Source organism: Ceratotherium simum, chromosome 9, assembly GCF_057802395.1.
Source record: "Ceratotherium simum simum isolate JZ-2026a chromosome 9, ASM5780239v1, whole genome shotgun sequence".
NCBI classification, from domain to species: Eukaryota; Metazoa; Chordata; class Mammalia; order Perissodactyla; family Rhinocerotidae; genus Ceratotherium; species Ceratotherium simum.
Genome location: NC_141908.1, coordinates 32,875,968 through 32,882,459, shown reverse-complemented (window position 1 = coordinate 32,882,459; position 6,492 = coordinate 32,875,968). Strand labels below are relative to the sequence as shown.

The following is a 6,492-nucleotide window of genomic DNA, read 5'->3' as shown; positions in this document are numbered from 1 at the left end:
AAGAATCATTCATTTCATTATTTTAAGTTCTAAAAAAAAATGCTTTGTGGTCCAAAGCTTACAAATCAGAGCAGAGCAATTATATATATAAATTCTGAATTCCAGGGATTTGTGATTTTGGAATCATGGAAGACTGAACTTTGTGGAAGTGTTCGATTAAGAAATGTCACATCAAAGCAATTTTTTTTCCTAAATGCTTTAGCTTACTATGAGCTCAGTCATTGAGTTTAATGAGGTTTTCTCTGGCCCTTTGTTACTGGTCTGTGCCTGTGCTCTTGGGAATGTGCCTTGATGTTATCTGGAAGGATAATCAGGCTCAATGAGATAACTGTGGAATGTACCTTACCTCTTCTGTAATATTTTTCCTCAGGATCCCCTAATGTTACTAATATTTTATAATTTTTTTCAAATTGAATGCTGAAAATTGAATTTGTTTTCTATAAAGTTGTTTATTCTGTTGAAAGGTAACGCATGTACTTAAAACATTTTCAAAGAACACAAAAACATATACATGTACGTCAATAATAATTATTTGCTCCTCTTGAGATTTTCAGTTTCTTGGTGGTATGCTTATACCAAATTAGTAAGGCACATGGAGGTGCTGGGGATTGAACCCAGGGCCTCCTGCATGCTAAGCAGGCGCTCTACCACTGAGCTACACCCCCTACTGAGCCTTTACTTTTTTAATAGCAATTATTGTTAGTGAATTTCTTTTACTTTTTTTTTCCTGAAAAATTTCTTTGCTTTTTAAAAGTATATATATCCTTAAACACACACACGCACACTCCAAAAATACAACTCAGAGCATGTGTTTGTACTGCTCTGAATTTTGCTTTTTTCACTAAAAATATACCTTAGAGATCTCCCCAAATAGGCACCTACAGAGAATGACTACTTCATTGTTTTAACGGCTGCCTCTTATTCTATTCTATGTATTTGTCATGAGTAATTTAAGCCAATTCCTTATTGGATGACACAGTCTTCCCCTAGTTTTTTGGGTTATTCTAAATTTCGAAGCATTCAACATTCTTATACACATGTCCTTGCACACATGTATGTGTAAGAAGCTATCCAAGTCAGGGGCCACTTATTTACTCAACTCCTGTGGGGGTGACATTCACACCATAGACTACGAGAATGGGACCCTCTGAAGTTATGCAGTACATAGCCTGTAAGGCTGTTCCCAGTGGCTCTGAGTAAGATAATTTCCTAAAGATGAAATGCTAGTTCTAAAGTTAGAGCATTTAAAACAATAATGTATATCAATTTACAATGTCATTAACAGTGAGTGTCTGAGATGGCCTATTTTTCCCATGGCTTCCATAATGTACAACATACAATCCTATGTGAACGGGGTTGTGCAACATGTGAAACACGGTGGCCCTGATTTCTGTAAACTCTATAATCAGACAAATTTAGTAGACTATTAAGTAAAAATTAGTATCTTTTTTTCATTTTAATTTGCATTCGTGTAATTATCAGGATGTTATGTTTATAATCCATTTATAGGTGTGTGTGTGTGTGTCTACTCTTGATTCGTGCTGTTGGCCTATTTCTTTTCCTAACGGATTATAGGTCAAAATTCTTTATACATTAAATACTTAAAGATAAAAAATAATCATTATTTCAAATGTACTGGACATAATTTTTCAGTTGCATGTCATTCTATTGATCAGGAAAAATTTATTATAGTTTGAGTTGAGTGTCTTTCGTATAAAGACCTTCTCCATTCTATGGTAATAAAAAAATCACCCATGTTTCCTTTTTAGTCTTTGAAGTAATTTAAGGAATGGGGTCAATATCCAGCTTTGTTTTCTTTTTTCTCCAAATGGTTTGTTATTTTTCCAACACCATTTATTGAATGTTTTCTTACTGATTGCAAGGTCACTTTTATTGTATGTTAAATTGCCATGTATATTTGAGTTGGTAATACTTTTATAACTGAGCCAGAAGAAGAGCAGAGTTGTACAAAACAGGGTGGAGGAAGAATAAAGGATTCCGTTTGGGATGTTCATTTGAGTTATATTTAGGACAAACAGGTGACGACGTCTACTACGTACTTAGGATTTCTGTGTTAGCCTCATTTAGCTCTCACAGGAATTTAGTTGCCATTGCATAAGCTCAGTCAAACCTGATTGTCCCCAAATATTTGTCCTCAGTTTCACCAGGGTTTATCTCTTATGGCAGGGACTTTTGGTCTTGGCACTACCACAATTCAGAAAAATAAAATTCTTCCAATTCCAACTAAGTTGGCAGATAATGCATCCATGATGTTCTGTATTTTGATTTTACGTAAAGAGAAGGTGTATAGAAATGCGTCTTTTATTAATAGACAGTTCTGGTACCTTTGTTATTAACAGTATAGCTTTATTTAATGGTAAGATGACCAACTTCTTTTTGAAGTCTTAACTTGTACCATGTAAATAACCTGTCCAGGAGGTAGTTCTTTGTTGAGAATCAATGTAAGTAGTCATCTTTTTTATAAAATCATATCATTTTTCATAGGAGAAAACATTAGGAACTTCACTTCAGACAAAAATCCTATTGGAGAAAACATTCCCTAAAGAAACCAAAAAAGTTACTCACTGTCTTCTTTCTATTTAACCTTGGACTGAGTGAAAACATTGGATGATTGCAATCCTCTGAAGCCTTTTCATTTTCAGTTAACATTTAGCTAAATCTTTTTTCTATATTTCTCCTATCCATTATGAGGTACAGTCCAATATCCAGCTAATTTGTTTCTAAATTCTAATTCGCTTGCCACCTGTCCTTATCACATTTACATGAGTTGTTTTGGAATGGATGTGTATGTATTGGGCCAATTTGTATGAGATATAATAGTATGCAACAATTAAGACATATAGTATTGCTAGGTTATAATTCCCACTTTTACTCAATTTTTCCAGGCATATAGATTTTATGACTGGGTTTTGATTCAGCCAGGAGGGATCCTGATGCTTAAAAATTATTTGAACCTAAGTATATAATAGGATGGGATGGGATAAATTACGGACAAATCTTTTATTCAATGCCTAGAAGGCTGCCCCTTGGCAAAATATTAGAAGGTTATGAATAAACTGAGAATGAAACATGCTTAGATCATTTTTTTCAAGGCACTGACAAAAGAAAGTATTTTAAGTGGGAGAATGGCTTTAGGGGCTCTAACACAGAATTCTAAAAGTAAGTGTAAAGTATTCAATGTGAAATTTGTATACACAGCCATAATTGAATTTATAGATTTGTAACTTACACTGGGTCTTCCTTCTTGGATATATTTTATGCAGGCCCCCACAATGCTAACTGAACACCTACCCATTGGCACATCAGGCCAAGGACAGTCTATATGAAAATCTTTAAGAATAGTGTTAAATAATGCAACCTAGTTTTGTAATGCTAGGATTTAGCAGCAGCCGACAACAGAGCAATTGGACCTGCATCCAATATTATACATTTAAGGTAGTTTCCAATCATGAGGTTTTATGATCTCAGGAAATGAAATGGTTTTCTGAGCAGATTGTCCATCCGCCAAAAAGATGAAACTCCGAACTTTCAAACAATAGTACTGTCTGAAAATTGTGCTGGCTGAGATTCAAAACCCTCAAATTCTTGACGAGACCTACTGCTGCTGCAGGTTCATGAGGAGAGTTCTGGGAGTGGACATTGATCAATGCAATGTACCCTCCCATTATAGTTATCAGGCTTTGACCATTGGTGAGCCAGACTAGGACACAGTAATTCCTTCTGACCATCTGACTGAAGGCCTAGGCTACAGCAGGATGTCTACCACCTTAGAACTTTTTGCCACCTTGGAACTTTCTCCCAGGTCCATGTTTCAAGCTTTTTACCACTCCTGTAGAGAGGAAAAGCCAGAAAATCAAAACCAGAGGGAATATCAAGGACACAAGCCATTTTTACCATTTTTAAAGAAATGTATCCATCTCTAGGCCTTCCTGGAGGGTTTTTCTGTTTTGACTTTTTTTCTAAGTGAATGCCAACTCTAGGGTTGGTTGTGATTACAACTTTGTACTAGGGAATCTGCAGGAGGCCCTGCAAGCCATGCCTCAGTGTTCTTTGTGAGTCAGTAGCTACTGCAAGGTCAGAATGCTCCCTTTTTCCTCAAGTTCTTCTCATTTTTAGTGGGCAGGAGGGTTGCTGGTAATGGTGGGACGGTCTTGGCTGAGTTCTGAGGAACTACTGTTGAGAATTCTCCCTGAAGTACCATGGGCCTGGAGAGGCAAGGGCAAACCACAGCAGAGTCCATGTGCAAAGTTTTAATTAGCTCTCTAAGAAAACACAAACACCAACACCCAAGCGCCAGCTTGGTTGCAGCTCTGGTTGAAAGACTAAATTTGAGACCAGGCAGAGCTCAGATCAGAGTAGCACATTGCTGAGAACATGAGACAGGATCCTGAGCAATTGTTGCATGTGGCTTCAGGCATCTGTGGCTGATCTTTATTTGTTGCTTTTGGTGTATGGGGAGGTTGGACTTGCTGAAGGCCTCCATCACAATAGAGGGCAGGCCTGCTATTAACTAATTTGTATGGTCTTTTTCTTTTCAAAAACATAATAATAATAATAACTACACTTATTTAGAGCTTATTATGTGACAAATACTATTCTAAGCACTTATTACACACCATATTTAATCTTCACAACAACCTTCTGAGGCTGGTACTATTAGTATCTCTAATACGCAGGTTCATACAGAGGCATAAAGAGTATGTGGTGGAGTCAGGATTCAGTCTAAGGCCCCTGAGTGTGTACTCTTAACCATTGTGCTGTATGGCCTCTCATTCATTGCTAAGTTAATGAAGAGCAATGATCTCAGACAGAATGGGTATTTATGAGTTGATTTTGGTGGTCAGTTTTAGGTGACTTTATCAGATGACTCTGGACAGACTGGATGGATAATATCCCTCAACACCTTCACTGTAAAGAAATGGCTGCTAAGTAGTAAAGATGGATCTGTTGGTCATTTATAATGTGCTTTTTCTGGTTAGTTGGGTTGCTGAGCAGGGCACAGGAGACTGGCCCACCTGGATCACTGGAAGCATTGCTTGTGTACCTTGTGTCTCAGTCCTTAAAGTCTGAATTGTTTCTACTTAATGAGCTATTTATTCTCTGTTCACTTGAGGAGAATGTCTATGTCATATTCATTCTTTCATTCAGCAACATGTATTGAGCCTCGCTCTATGATGGGCACTACCCAAGATGCTGGGGATGAAAAATGGAAAGATGTGGCCCCTGCCCTCATGTAACTTAAATAGAGGTGAGAGAGCTGTGCCATCAAACAAGAAGATGATTCCTTTAAAGTTGTGTGCACAAATTCAAGTGAGATCACCAGAGAAGAGGCACAGCAGGCTGCTTGGGGGAGTTGAGGAGGCCTTCTCAGAAGAGGTCACATTTGAACTGAGGCTTGAAGGATGAATGAGTTTGTCAGGCACACAAGTAGGGAGGCTGTTCCAGGCAGAGAATGTGTAAAGGCAGGGTGCCAGCAGAGAGCTTGGTGCCTTCAGAGAACTCTAAGTGGTTCAATATTGCTGGCTTACAAAGAGCAAGGCAGGAAATGACAGATGAGACTTGACATTTAGGCAGTGGCCAGATCTTGAAGTTCTTTGTATGCCAAGTAAAGGAGTTCACAGTTTACTCTGTAGACACTAGGGAAGCATTTTAAGGGCTTTAAGCCAACATTTCACGGTTAGATTTTTCATATTGGAACTATCACTTTGGCAGCAAGTATAGAAGACGGATTGGAGGAAGCTGATAGCAGAGGCAGGGGGCCAGTAGGAGTTTTAGGCTGCCCTACTTTGGGGAGTTTCCTGGCAATGGAAATAGCAATAGCCTTGAGCTTTCCCAGTGGGTCTGGGTCAGACCTCATGGAAGCACAGAGTTCAGTGTTGGGTAAGATCAGGAGGGAGGTACAAGGAAAGAATGGTGACGCAGTCTGAGCTAAGGGTGCACAGTGTAATAGATAGAGTTTGGAATTTGAGCCAAATGTGTTTGCAATGTGGAAAATCTTCTCAGCCATCCCCACACATTCAGATGACAGCAATGTCATCCTCAAATGCAAAATTTCACTCTAGTAGTTCTGTCATTTTCACCATGATGCCATAGGCTCTACTTGGAGGACAAATCTATTCATAATTCAGTTATTTTTTAACTTCAACAAGTCAACTCCCTTGGCCTGTGTCCAAATTGAATTTACAAATAAGATTTACACTGCAGGGAGTGTGTTTGTGTTGCGTATATTAATGTAAGATGTACTCTTACTTATTTTAGAGAATTATTGATCAAATTATCTGTGGTCTTGTAATATTTATGCCATAGCTTCCCTGAGTTGGTCTACAGGGGGTTTATTCGTCTCCTCTCTTAGAGGATTTTTTTATACACACCCATACAATACACCCACACACATCTCAAAAGTACATCCATACTTATAAAAGATGAAACGTTGTCTGTGGAGTTTTCTACATTCTCTGGAAGGAAAAGCCT

The 6,492-nt window shown here is 38.1% G+C and overlaps 1 non-coding gene across 1 annotated transcript; it reads right to left on the bottom strand.

Annotated features, from left to right (window-relative positions):
- Positions 1-593: 593 nt before the first annotated feature.
- Positions 594-665, bottom strand: TRNAA-AGC (transfer RNA alanine (anticodon AGC)). The gene has a single exon. It is a non-coding gene; the product is annotated as a tRNA-Ala (tRNA).
- Positions 666-6,492: the final 5,827 nt, after the last annotated feature.